Raw genomic sequence first — 15,067 nt, 5'->3', positions numbered from 1 at the left:
AAAGCGTTAACAAAGGAAGAGGATACAGAATGGGAAGCAAAGAAATAGAAATACTCTGTTATGCAGACGACGCGATATTGATAGCCCAAGATGAAGATAGTCTGCAAAGACTGGTCCACAGATTTAACATAAGAGCAAAAGAATTTAATATGACAATCTCATCTCAGAAAGTACCAACCAGATGTAAAATAGAAATTGTTGGCATCAGTATTGAACAAGTAATGGAAATAAAATACCTGGGAATTACACTGTCTAGCTACGGAGACCTGGACAAAGAAGTGAGAGATCAAGTACAAAAAGCAAATAGACTGGCAGGATGCCTTAATAACACTCTATGGTGAAACAGGCACATTAACACTGAGATGAAGTCAAGAATTTATAAAGTCAGTGTAAGACTAATAATGACATATGCCTCAGAAACAAGACCCGACACAGCCACAACGCAAAGGCTACTGGAAACTGCAGAGATGAAAGTACTGAGAAGAATTGCAGGAAATACGCTGAGAGATCGTAAGAGAATTGAAAACGTTAGAAGAAAATGTAACGTACAGTGTATAAATGAATTGGCACAAAATAGAAAAACAAAATGTAATAATCACATAAGCAGAATGGAGGAGACCCGTGTCGTCAAAATAGCAAGAGATAAGTCACCAATCGGCAGAAGTATCGGACGACTGCGCAAAAGATGGAGTGAAAACCACCAATAGAGGTATTAATCCACCAATGAACAAGCAGCATTTCATACATGCTTATCTTGTCATTTTTTTTTTTTTTTTTTCATTTCATCAGAGTTTCATTTTAAGAGTTTTAATTTCTTTTTTATGTGTCGTTTATCTAGCATCCTAAGTATTTAAAATGGTTTTTGTAATGGGCGTATTAAAGTATTATAGCTTCTCAAAATCTAAACGATGATAGTGTATCAACAGGTAGTCTATCAGTCATTCAGTTTACAAAATTCATACAATGAAAAATGAACGACATAAGATATTCCTCAACGAAAATCATCACAAACTACTACCATCGTGGTTACCAGAATACAAAGAAGCTGTAAAAATATATAAAATAGCCTTTATGTATTAGGTTTAACTTTGATATAAACATCATAAAAGTTAGGCAATATTTACGCCTGAGCCATGCATCATTTGAGGATGATAGTAATACATCTCGGAATTTGGCAGCATAGTGGTTACAGTATACACTTCATCAAATGGTAAACCAGTTGTAATGGTGATTTACCGATTGAGCATGACGTAGATGTGTATATGTATTTTGTGTTTGTGTAAGAGTGTGCGTGTCATCATCAACAAATCTACAGTTAACGACAGTTACTACACCTATATTATGTTTTCAGCTGATCCTCCGTTGTTTATTAGATTATATATTATTGATATCTCTCCTGTATTTCCATGGAACGTTCCCTATTAGCTATTGGCACCTGTTGTGTTGGGAATAAGAATTACCCTACCCAGTCGTTTCCTTAGCGAGGTGCTGGAGTTTACTTCTCAGTTCAGAGCTCTCCCCTCAGAGTCTAAGACCAGCAAAATGAAAATTGTTAAACCTATATTGCCTGATATTTTAAAATATGGTGTTTCTAGAAAAACGCCTCCATATCTGCAACCAAGGTTTACTATACCGTTAACATGTGTTACCAGAAAGATGGCTACACTCCTTTAAATAAGCAACATTGTATGGGATATTTGGAGGAAAATGTAGGGAATGACTTTATTTATTTACTTTCTGTGTCCGGGTTACACGAAGCTTCTAAATTAAGTTTTTTTTTTTCAATAACCGCTACATAGATATATCTTTCATTGGCCAGTGTGAGATCTGTGAGAATACAGCATTCCTTTAGAATTAGGCAGTTAAGGTACTGCTTGCCTTGTACATTCCCGCAGGCACATATATCGCATATCTGCCGCAGCTGCTACCTAGGACCGCGACGTTAACTGGTGAGCATTCCTTCTACAGTTGTCTTCCATGATCCTAAAAAAGCAGCAATGATTAACCATACAATGGGTGATTTGGGTCTGTTGCTTACTTTTTCTTTTCTATCTCCGATAAGACTTTTCTCCTGATATAGGGTGGAGGCTAGACATCATTATCATCAATTATACTACAGCCCAAGTTGAGCTTCGACCTTCCCCAGTCCATTTCGCCAGTCATATTTGTTGATTACTAACCGTTGCCGATATTCCTCGCATCTTCGTCCACACCATCCCTACATGCTATTCTTGGTCTACCCCTGATCCTATTTTGTACTGTTAGCTCTAATAGGATTCGTCTGGGTGGGTAGATTCATTTGTTCTTAACACATGTTCAGACCATCTAAACCTACCAATGTTTATGAAACATCCTGATAATAATCTCACAGAATCATTAATACCATTGTGGATACTAGTGGGTGCGTGCAGATAAGCTGCACACTGAGTATTTTACCTCAGGAAAACAAAGCACCATGATGAAGATGTTTAGGGCAGATTGAGCTCTCCAACTTGTACCCTACCAACTAGTGTATTATGTTCTTTCTCGAGGATACTTTTCATCAGTTCCTGCGCAAGGTTATAAAGTATTTGTCCACTTGCAAAATTAACACAGGCGCGCTTCGTTTTTTTTTTTATTTAGTTATACTCAGTGACATTAGAAGTGTTACACCCAGAAGGAATAATTTCTTTAACTTAATTTTTTGGCAACATGGTAGATTTACATCAAGAATGAAACGATAACCTTGTCAAGAATTTTTATTTACAAGTAATCAAAAAAAAATTAATAATGTGTTTGGCGACCCCATAGCTGAATACACTCCTGTATACGTCTAGGCATTGACAAAATGAGATGATCGATGTCTGCTTGTGGCACCTCGTTCCAAGCAACTTGAACTTCATGCCTAGAATAACAGAGACACATGTGTTGGGTTGTTCTCTGCTTCATGTATTAGTTGTGCCAGAGTCTGTGGAGGATGGTGCAAAGTGGACAGTCTCCTTCCCATCATATCCCATACATGTTCGATAGGATTTAAATCCGGAGCACGGGGTAGCCTCGGCAAAACATTAACGCCAGCTTCTTGGAGAGAGTCCATAGTTTGACGAGCAATATGAGGACGCGCGTTGTCTTGCTGAAAAAAGACGTCTCGACGGCCGTCGAGATAAGGCAGTAAAGTGGTTTGTAAGATGTCATCAACATAACGCGCAGCTGTCATATTGCCTCGAATAAACACAAGTGGTGATCGGCTACCATAGGCAATAGCCCCCCACACCATTACTCCAACTGTCCTGTGTACATGTCTCTCAACAGCAAACCCGATATCTCGTCGCTCTCCAAGGCAGCATCTTACCATCCTACGACCACCATGCATTCCTTAACAGAATCTTTATTCATCGCTGAATGCTACATTACGCCATTCTGCCACCCAATGCTGCCGTTCTCTGCACCAATTGAAACGTTGATGACAGTGATGCGCAGTCAAAGGAAGCACTAGTCGTGGGCGGAATGAAACCAGTCCAAAGGCTCGAATGCGATGATATAGTGAACGCATACTAACAGGTCTACCTACTACTCCAAACCATTGGTCAGCAATTTGACGCGTAGTAGCAAAACGGTCTCGCAGAGCAAGTAATCTAAAGCGCCTATCTTGACGCTCTGTGGTACGCCTCGGTTGACCAGTAGGTCTTCTTCGTGTTCCTCTACCTTCGTTTGTCCACACACGACAGACACGCATAACCGTCATTGCCGTACAGTTAACGCGACAGCCTATTTCGCGATACGACAAACCCATATCTCTATACGCAATAATTCTGCCCCTGTCAAAATCGCTTATATGGTGGTAATTTTGATGTCTTCGAACTCGAGGCATTTTCTTACACTGAATACAATTAGACTGAGGAATAATAACTAAAAATTTCTATACAAACCGGTTTTTACAAATCAGTATCTTCACAAAAAAATTTAAAGGTAAAACTTTATTTTTACAAAAAGTAGAAAAGATAAAACATTGATATTGTTATCATAGTATGTTTTAAATGTTGTCATTCTGTTGCCAAAAAAATAAGTTCAAGAATTTATTCCTTCTAGGTGTAACACTTCTAATGTCATTGAGTATATTTATTTTATCTTTTGGCAATCGTACAAAATTTAGCAAAACACGATGTAAATGATTTAAAAAAAATTATTCATGTGTCCGTGTGTCCAAAATTTTGTAAAATTATCAACAAGAATAATAATATCGAATTTATTACATATACCATTTTCTATTGAAATTAATCCTAGACTATCAAGTCTCGCCTGTGTCATAGCTATTCTTAAACGCACTCGCCACTAGGTGTGCTTACTGGAGCCGTTGATAACATTCTTAATGCTATTGCAAAATTTTGAAGAGATATAAATGATTTGAGATTATAAATTTTAAAATTTTTAATGGATTTTCTGGTATTGTAACATTTGTACTAAAAATATCTTTATAAATCAAAATGTCATCGAAAAGTTCTATGGAGTTAACGTTTTTGTTGTCATCGTGTGTCAAAATTATTTGTAAATTATCAGTGTTTTCCCAAATTTTCGTAATTTATCCCAAACAGATTTTATAAAAAAACTAAAGCTATTAAGGTGAGTGTCTAATAAGTCAAAACTTTTGTTTAATGAGCTTAAAGCAGTATCTATAAAGGTATAAAAACGTTAACAATAAATCTATCTTGGGCGTTTTTGGTTGTAGAGGAATAGCCTATGAACCCCAGACCTTCGTTATTTTAGAAAAGTTGAAAATTTGTCAGCGCCTGCTCCCACAGGTACGAAAGATGATACCATTATGAAGTTTGGGTTATCATGACGGGTAGACACCCCCTAGAACAGGGAGGGACTTTGAAATCTCAAATGGGAACCTCCATTTTTTATTGCAGATTTGGATTCCTCATAAACAATAAATACCTTTTATAAGGAACATTTTTTTTTAATGTTGATAGATGGCTTTCGAATCGGAAAACGATTTATCTTGATATCCTAGGAAAATTATGGAAACGGTTTAATATCTCGAGAAATATACCTCCAAAAGAAAAACCAAAAAACACTTTTTTTTTAATATTATTCAAAAATCTATCGAATGGCGCTAAACACGACCTCTCACAACCACTCTCTGAAGGTGGAGCCGGGGGCAACTTTAAAATCTTAAATAGAAAACACATTTTTATGGCAGATTAGGATTCTACGTAAAAAAGTAAACAAGTTTTATCTGAATTGTTTTTCGATTCGTGATAGATGCTGCTGTAATCACAAAAAAACATATACAGATTAGAAGTCTGCAAGGTAATTTTCATGGTACTTAATACAGCTTTTTAGGAAGGTTTTGTAGAATGAAAATATGTAATAAAAATGGGGGTTCCTATTTAAAATTTCAAACTTGCACCACGCCCACCCTCAAAGTGTGGTGGTGCGGGGTCGTGTTTGGTGCCATTCGTTTTGAAAAATAATAAATATGTGTTTTTTGGCTTTGCATTTTGGAAGTGTATTTCGAGATATTAAACCGTTTCCATAATGTTCATGATAAATCGTTTTTTTTTTTCAATTCTACGCTGTCTATCAATAATTCGAAAAAAAATTTATAAAAGGTACTTATTTTTTTATGAGGAATCCAAATCTGCAATAAAAAATGGGGGTGCCCAATTGAGATTTCAAAGCTTCCCCCTCCCCTCCTAGGTGGTAGGCCGCGAAAAATGGGGGTGACCTCCCCTCCTAGGTGGTAGGCCTCTACACGCCAAGGCCGCGATAAATCAAACTTCATAATGGTCCCAACTTGCATACCTGTATTTTGGGTACAAAATGGTCTGGCTTTTGAGGGAAAAATTTGGCTGACAAATTTTCATCTTTTATAAAATAACGAAGGTCTAGGGTTCACGGGCTATTCAAACTTCTAATATAGATTTAAATCCGTTTTTCCATCTACATCTTCACTAAATTGTTTTGCTGCCTCCAAAATTTTGTTATAATTTGTGTTATGACGATATTAAGAAATAATTTATTAAATTTTCAATAAATTTCATAACTCATAACTAACGAAATATTTATATGTTCCTCTTGAATAGCTTTACTAACTGAATTAATTCTATTGAGTAAATGGTAACAAATTATTAAATTGCAAATAAGTCATCTCTTTTTTTTCGGCTTTTCGTTTTCGATTTTGCGCTCCTGATAACTTTATTTGGTTCCATTTTTATTTAACTAAATAAAAATAATAACTTAGAAACTCGCAACATCGCAACTCGCAACATCTCACAAGAGAACTTAATAGGCAGATTAGAAAAGTAATCAGCAACAAAAAAGAAAAGAAAACGAAAAATTAATAACAACAACTATTGAAAAAAATAAGAGTATGAAATGCCTCAGACCGACACTAGGACGACGTCAGATGATATCATTAATGGGAAAAGACGAAAATGAAATCACAACTAGAGAAAAGATACTGATACGAATAGAAGAATTTTACACAGAACTTTACAGAACACATCAACAACATGATGACATGAGACCAGCACGGAAATTAATAAAAAATGTTGGATCAGAAATAATGCCAAAAGTAACAATTTCAGAGGTAACTACAGCATTGGATAACATGAAGAGAAATAAAGCTGCAGGAGAAGATAGTATTACCACAGATATGATATTAGAAGGAGGTAAGGAACTAATTGCAATTGTAACTAAGCTTGTGGACAGTTGTTTACATCAGGGCAAAGTCCCTAAGAGCTGGAACAACTCTAAAGTAATCTTATTACACAAGAAAGGTGATAGTCGAAAATTGAAAAACTACAGACCCATCAGCCTACTGTCACACCTGTTTAAAATACTCACCAAAGTCATAACTACTCGACTAACAAGGAAATTAGACGAATACCAACCATATGAACAGGCAGGTTTTAGAAAAGGCTATTCAACTTCCGATCACCTGTTAACCACAAAAATATTAATAGAAAAATGTAACGAATACAAGTTTCCAGTTTTCCTAGCATTTGTAGACTACGAAAAAGCTTTCGATACCATAGAACACACGGCCGTAATAAACGCAATGCAAAATTGTAGAATAGACAGCAGATATATTAACTTAGCTTCCTACGTTACTTCCTTAGTTCCTACCCGCTACCGTGGGTAGCGGGTAGGAACTCCTTTGGAGTCCCTTGGATTCTATTGGATAGTCCTATCAGGGAAAGTGAATCAATCCCTGCCCTCCGCAGATTCCAGGAGCTTCTTGACCCGGGAAGCTAGCACCTGCTAAGGGTCCCTTGTCCAGGGTCACGGATGAAGTCCAGAACGGCATCCAAGGCGACGAAGAATACTTTCGATACGGCGAAGATGGCGGAGCTGGCAACCCTTGATTTTAGGGATAGTATAAGATCACAAACTGTAGCGTCTGATCCAGAGTGGACGGCTACGAACAGTGTCTGATCCAGAATGGACGGCTGAATACACACTCACCAACACGTCTGGCCAGCGCGGTGTTTTAAGGCTAATAACCTCCCCAAAATGATGGCGAATTCTAAAACGATAGGAGTAAGTCCCCAGATGGGTAGATCATACAGTATTGGCAAGTCCCACTCCTTTATAAAAAAGGACAGCTTCATGGAATCTGGGGGAAGCAAGAAATCGCTAAAAACAACAAACTTGAATATAGCAACACTCAATGTAAGGTCTTTAAACAGAGACGAAAAAATCTATGAGCTAGAAGAAGAAATAAAGGACCTAAAGTGGGACATAATTGGTCTCGCAGAGGTAAAAAGGAAAGGTGAGGAGCGCATAACATTGCAATCAGGTAACATCTTATATTACAAAGGACACAAAGAACAAAGTCTAAATGGCGTAGGATTTCTGGTTTCTAAGAAACATGCTAATAAAATAGAACAATATGTGGGAATCTCAGAAAGAATTGCAATGATTGTGATAAATATAAACGAGAAAATCACCCTAAAAATCATTCAAGTGTACGCCCCAACTTCAACACACCCCGATGAAGAGATAGATGAGTTCTACGAGAAAATAATAGAAACCAACACGAACTATCACAGCACTTACACACTTATAATAGGAGATTTCAACGCTAAGATTGGACAACGACTAGAAGAAAGCGAAAACTATATTGGTGAATTCGGCTATGGTGTTAGAAATGAGAGAGGAGAAACCCTGGTTAACTTCCTACATAGCAACAAATATTTCGTAATGAACACATTTTATAAGAAAAAACCGCAAAGAAAGTGGACGTGGTTATCACCAGACGGAAAAACAAGGAACGAAATCGATTACATCATGTGTAACAAGAAAGATATCGTAGAAGATATAACAGTAATAAATAATGTCTCTCTGGGTAGTGATCACAGAATGGTTAGAGCTAAACTAAGGATTAAGTATAGCAAACGTAGAATTAACTTTAATAACACGATACAAATAGACACAGAAAAGCTAAAAGTCGATAAAGAAAAATATGCTAGCAAATTAAAAACCGCCCAAGCACTGAATCTAGAACAACTCAGCGTTAATAAAATTAACTCAGTTATAACAAAAGAACTATTGAATGCTAGCTTAGAAGTAGCAACCCGCCATAACAACAAAAAATCCAAAATAAGTGCAGAATCGAAGAATATGCTGAAACAACGAAAAGAGCTCCTGTCACTAAACAAAAGAAATACCACAGAATACAAAGAACTTAATCGAGCCATACGAAAACAGATAAAAGACGATATTAAAAAACATCAACAAGAACATGTAGAAAGAGTGATAGAGAAAAATCGAAGTCTGAAATATACCAAACCGAAATTAGGAAAGAAAAATATTATAACTATGAAAAATCAACAAGGCCAACTAGAAACAAGCAAAGCTCAGATATCAAACATAGTTGAAAACTTCTATACTGAGTTATACCGCTCAAGAAACGATCCCCCCGACTCTTCAAAGCAAAATCTGAAAAGACAAATAACAAACGTAAATTCTGAAGTAATGCCCGAAATAAGCGAAGTAGAAATAGAAAATGCAATTAAAGAATTGAAAAGAAATAAAGCACCGGGTAGTGATGGAATTCTGGCAGAAATGTTGAAAGAAGGCGGAGAAGTAGTCATCAGGTACCTAAAAATACTTTTTAATAAATGCCTATTTGAAGGAAACATACCAAAGGAATGGAATACTGCTAACACAATATTAATACACAAAAAAGGGGACAATACAGATCTGAAAAATTATCGTCCAATATCACTACTATCACAACTTTATAAAACATTCACAAAAATAATTACAAATAGATTGACAACAAAGTTCGATGTATATCAACCAGTAGAGCAAGCCGGATTTAGAAAAGGGTTCAGTACATGTGACCATCTTCACACACTAAAGGTCCTAATAGAAAAAGTTAACGAATACAATTTACCAATCTGTTTAGCATTTATAGACTACGAGAAAGCTTTTGACAGCATAGAATTATGGGCTATTGAGGAAGCACTGGTCAACAGCAGAATAGATTCTAGATATAGGATATTAATACATAATATATATCAACACGCTGAAATGGTAGTCACGATGGATAACGGAATGAAAACGAGGCCAATAAAAATCAACCGAGGAGTAAGACAGGGAGACACCATATCTCCAAAACTATTTACTGCCGCACTTGAAGACATCTTTAAATCACTAAATTGGGAAACGAAGGGACTATCGATAAACGGAAAGTATTTAAACCATCTAAGATATGCAGATGACGTAGTACTAATAGCCGACAGCTGGAAAGAACTGAAGACGATGATCGATGAGCTTCATACGGAATCCATAAAAAAAGGACTGAAAATGAATCTGAGTAAAAGTAAGCTAATGTCGAATAAAGATGATCAACCGACGATAACCATCCAAGAAACAAAAGTGGAACATGTAGAAGAATACATATATCTGGGTCAGAATATCAAGATAAACAAAGAAAACCAAACTACCGAAATAAGCAGACGAGTAAGAATGGGATGGGCCGCATTTGGAAAACTCTCATACATACTGAAAGACAAAAAGATACCCCAAAACCTTCGAACAAAAGTGTTCGATTCTTGTATCCTTCCCGTTCTCACTTACGGAGCTCAAACCTGGACATTCACAAAAAAGAACATGGACAAGATTCGAAAAACTCAGCGAGCCATGGAACGACAGATGCTTGGTATCTCACTAATAGATCGGCAAACGAACGAAGCAATCCGGAACAGAACAAAAATAAAGGACGCCGCGAAACAAGCAGCTAAATTAAAATGGAAATGGGCTGGACACAACGAACGTCTCGAAGATGGTAGATGGAACAAAGAAGTCGGAAACTGGCGACCGTACGATGCGAAGAGACCAAGAGGAAGACCTCAAATGCGCTGGAGCGACGATATCAAAAGAGTCGCAGGACCAATGTGGAAACGCCTAGCACACAACAGGGATGAATGGCGAGAAATGGGAGAGGCCTTTATTCGACAATTCGGATAGAAGAAGGGCTATAAAAAAAAAAAAAAAAATATTAACTTAATAAAAGAAACTATGAACCAAGCTACAGCTACATACTACCTAAATGAAAATGAACACACGAACCCTGTACCATTAAACAGGGGAGTCAAACAGGGAGATACTTTATCACCCAAACTGTTCACCTTAGTTTTGGAGGACGTTTTTAAAAACCTAAATTGGAAATATAAGGGAATAAACATCAATGGCCGCTACCTCAGTTATCTACGATTTGCAGATGACATAATCCTGATAGCTACTGACCTATAAGAAATGCAAACCATGCTTTTAGAACTACATACTGAATCTTCTAAAATAGGACTGAAAATGAATTTAAACAAAACAAAAGTGATGCACTCCGAAGACACCGTGACAATAATAAACGATAAAGTTATAGAAAAAGTTGAAGAATATATATACTTGGGACAAAAAATAATACTAAATAGGGAAATTCAAACTGAAGAAATAAAAAGAAGAAGAAAGTTAGCTTGGGCAGCATTCGGTAAACTGAACTATATACTCAGAAATCAACAAATTCAATTACATCTTAGATCTAAAGTTTTTGATGCATGCATTATTCCGATATTAACTTATGCGGCACAAACATGGACAATCACAAAAAAGAATATGAATATACTTAGAGTCACTCAACACGCGATGGAAAGAGCAATGCTAGGTATATCACTTAAGGTCAAGAAAACAAACACATGGATAAGACAGAAAACCAAAGTCACCGATGTGGTGCAAAAATCATTAAAGTTGAAATGGGAATACGCTGGACATGTAGCTAGGAGCGATCTAAACAAATGGCACAGATCAATTTTAACCTGGAGACCACACCAACACAAAAGACCCAGAGGCAGACCTCCTATAAGATGGACAGATGATCTGAAAAGGACTGCCGGGAAAAATTGGCTACAAGTAGCGTACAATAAAAAACAATGGAAAGGAAGACTTGAAGAGGCTTATGTTCAGATGTGGACGTGAATGGCTAGACGAAGAAGAAGAAGAAGAAACTCGCAAACATTATGCTTCTGCATTAATGTAAAATCACAATTTAATAAGAGTACATAGTACTTACCAAATATAATTTTAGGTTAATTGAATGCAACCCTATGTAATGTTCTTTAAACTATTAAAGAACATTACATTAAGAAGATTAAGAAAACTATTAAAAAATTAAAGCTACTTCTAAACTAAATTTTATGTAAAATGCTTATTTTACAATTCATTCTTTTACATTCCTAACTGCTGATATAAAACCTAAACTTCAAAGAAATTTGAAGAAAATAAATTAAAAACAAAATATTTTGAATAAGAGCAAAGTTGTTGAATTTAAACCACATTTAAAAAATGAATTTTTTTATTTTAGTATTTTGTATAATACAAGCAAAAAAAAGATCTCCAAAGCCCATTTTGATGAACGGCATGGCTTTTGATGTTAGGTAGTGACAGCGACTTTTAAACGACAATGTTCTATTCAATTTATCTCCCAGGTATTTTGGTTCAAAGCTGTATTCCAAGGACCCCCTGTACATCATGATATGAATAGATTTGCGTCGGTATGAGATTTGGCGTCAGAGAATTGTTTACATAATATTCGTCGACGTAATTCAAGGTATCAGAGAGTTTCCTCTATATTCTTAAAAACTTCTTCCTTGAGCTGTGAGCTGTGATAGGAACACCATCCACATATATAAAATGTATCTTATATAGTTGCGAGCTTAGTATCATTTAGTTAGTATGTCATTTGTAGGTATATAGTTGTTACCTCGTTTGGAATAAATCGTTAATGTTAAAGATTTTGTTCTCTGTATCATACGGTTGGATCATCCTCCTATTGCCTCATGTTTCAGGATGATTTTCTGAGGTCACTCGTGAGGATGAACGAAGGTTCTTCGATTCCATCCTCTAGTTAATCAAGAAGTAATGTGTCTTCGAGTTACACTAACGAGAGGTTCACCGGGGGCTCTGTTGTCAACAAGGTGCTACTGGCAATGTAGAGTACTTTATCAGTTCGAATTTCTTACGCTTGAATATATATTTATCTTACATGAAAGATTTGTCAGTACTTTATGCACAGGAGATACCTCGAATACCAACACAGATGTCGGTTCCTCAGGCTTCAATGTGTAATCGAGTTTACTCTTCTCGATGTGTAGGACTACCAGCAGAGTGTCGACTCTTTGACTAGTCACGGATTGTGGAATAATTGTAAGTCCCTTCCGGACTTTTACTTATTCCAGTAATCACGCTTGATAGCGAAGAGCTCACTTCGGACCGCCACTTCTCGTGAAATAATTCTAAGTCGCTTCGTGACATTTACTTATTTCCAATGATTGGTTTGGCGACGAAGTGGTGCTTTATCTGGTTCGCCGATTGAGGAGTAATTCTAAGTCCGCTCGGGATGTTATTTACTGACTTATTTACACGATCTCTTCGAGCTGTTTGATGGTCTTTGTGAGATAATTATAAGTCCGTTTCCAGACTTTTCTTTATCTCGAACAAAGGATAGTCGAAAGGACAAAATGCCAGTTTCCTATACTTTTTATTATTTGGTAATATCAAAGTCGTGAGACCTTGTATTTATCTGAACAATTAAGGAGCTATAGAACTTTCTTCGTGACGAAGTCTCGTAGTTCCATGAAGTTTGGTATAGGTGATAAATAAAACGCAGAGTTTCCTAGATTGGGATTCATCATCATCGTGCAACCTCTTCTGTCCACTGCTGGACATAGGTCTCTCCCATTTTTCGCCACTTTTCACGGTTCTGTGCTTCTTGTTGCCATTTCTTGGATATTGGTGTAATGTCGTCCATCCAGCGTATTGGTGGTCGTCCTCTGCTGCGTTTGTCTTCTCGTGGGCGCCAGTCAATTGTGATACTTAGCCAAAATAGGTCTTGACAGTATCAAGATTAAGAACTAGCTTGATTCTCCGGCGATCTTCCGTCGGAGGGCCAATATAATTGTTGTTAGTAAAAACCCTTGTAATTGGCCGGCCAGAGTGACAATCTTCGTTGTGATTGCTCCACTCTGGCGGCATCTGATGAAACGAGAGTTAGCTAAATAGTCCAGGATGAAACTGTCGAAACGCAGAACATGGTCAACTCTGGCGACATCTGGGACATTTTTCATAGGAGTCTATTTTTCTGCTGGAATTACTTCAGGGTGTACCTTGTATCAATAATCACGATTTGCGCCAGTCGCAAACATTGTGCTTAATTTTTTATTTAACAAAATCTGAAAAAAAACGAAAATTTTTGATTTTTGCGCCCATATTTTTTCCTACAACTCGAGAGGTATTGCAGAGGTATTGCTCCTACAAAAAATATAGTAGGTAAAAGTTTAGTTTTTCAATTTTGCGTAGTATGTGACTAGCGAGAAATTGAAAATTTAATGTTTATTGTTTAAAAAATAACAATAATTGGAAAAAAGTAAAAAAATGGAGTTTTTCTTAAAAGTTTTTCAACCTCTTAAGCATAATTTACAGCCTTCATATTCCGCTTTCATGAACAAAGTTTGGTTAGAGTTGTCACATACCTTTTTCTTATCTATATTTCGAACTGAAACGTTTGTTTTTCTACATTGTAAACTATTTTAAAAATATTAGATATATTTTTAAAATAGTTTACAATGTTGCAAAAATACTTATTTTCCTTATGTTTTATTTTCATAATTACTTATTATTTAACGCTGTTGAAAACGTGTGTTGTTAGAGCTACGACTTTTTACCATTAGAGGATTAAAGCTTAATTTTTTAGAAGGTGGCAAACCCTCTACAGTAAAACAACATGTGGACACAAACAATGCTGATGTAGGAGGACTTCGTCCAGCAAATTTGAACATCATGAGTGTGTCTCTGATTTCTCAGATGATGTTCATCCATTCGAAAATTCGAGCGATGAAGACCCTGACTTCATACCATCACCAAGTTAGCATCCAGCTATAAGACATGATTCAGAGATTAACACTGGCGAAAATTACGACAAAGAAAGTAGGGAATCTGAAAGTTAGATATAGAAACCAAAGATTGTCCTAGGAAAAAACTTCAAAATGAAGCTGCATGGAAATCAACTAAACGTAAAGAGGCTACCTTGAAAAGGAAAATTTAAAAAGTATGACAAAAGAGTTAGTGAGAAACAAATGAGGTCACGTTGTGTTCCCTGTAGAAAACAATGCACCAATAAAATTACTGAAATTCGGTGTATTAAGGAAATGTTTAGAAATTATTGGAACACGATGAAAACATGGGATGTGAAACAACAATTTGTTTTGGTCAGTATTAAATCTATGCCAATTAAAAGAAAAAGACCCTCCGACGGCACTGGTAAAAACAGAATATAACAGTTAACTCTCTACACGCTTAGATGGTATTACTTAAAGTGTGTTAAAACTTTTTTATAAACACACTAGGTATATTGGAGACTGTGGTGAAAAAGGCTTTAGGAAAATGTAAAGCTAAAGGTTTTCTTTAAACAGATTTGCGTGGAAAACACGAGCCTTATAATAAACTACCAGAAGCAATTGAGGAACCTGTTCTTCAACATATACGACTTTTGCTATGAAAGCCAAGCTTAACTATGAAAGCC

The 15,067-nt window shown here is 36.4% G+C and overlaps 1 protein-coding gene across 1 annotated transcript in view; it reads left to right on the top strand.

The window, feature by feature from the left end:
- Window positions 1–4,460: 4,460 nt before the first annotated feature.
- LOC140437449 (cytidine deaminase-like) overlaps window positions 4,461–15,067 on the top strand; it is a 30,108-nt gene continuing 19,501 nt past the window's right edge. The window contains exon 1 of the mRNA XM_072526987.1: window positions 4,461–4,599. The gene's annotated coding sequence lies outside the window, so the exon portion shown is untranslated. The remainder of the gene's footprint in view (window positions 4,600–15,067) is intronic.

Source organism: Diabrotica undecimpunctata, chromosome 3 (assembly GCF_040954645.1).
Source record: "Diabrotica undecimpunctata isolate CICGRU chromosome 3, icDiaUnde3, whole genome shotgun sequence".
NCBI classification, from domain to species: Eukaryota; Metazoa; Arthropoda; class Insecta; order Coleoptera; family Chrysomelidae; genus Diabrotica; species Diabrotica undecimpunctata.
The sequence above is the reverse complement of the archived record's forward strand: the minus strand, read 5'-3'. Positions and strand labels throughout refer to the sequence as shown.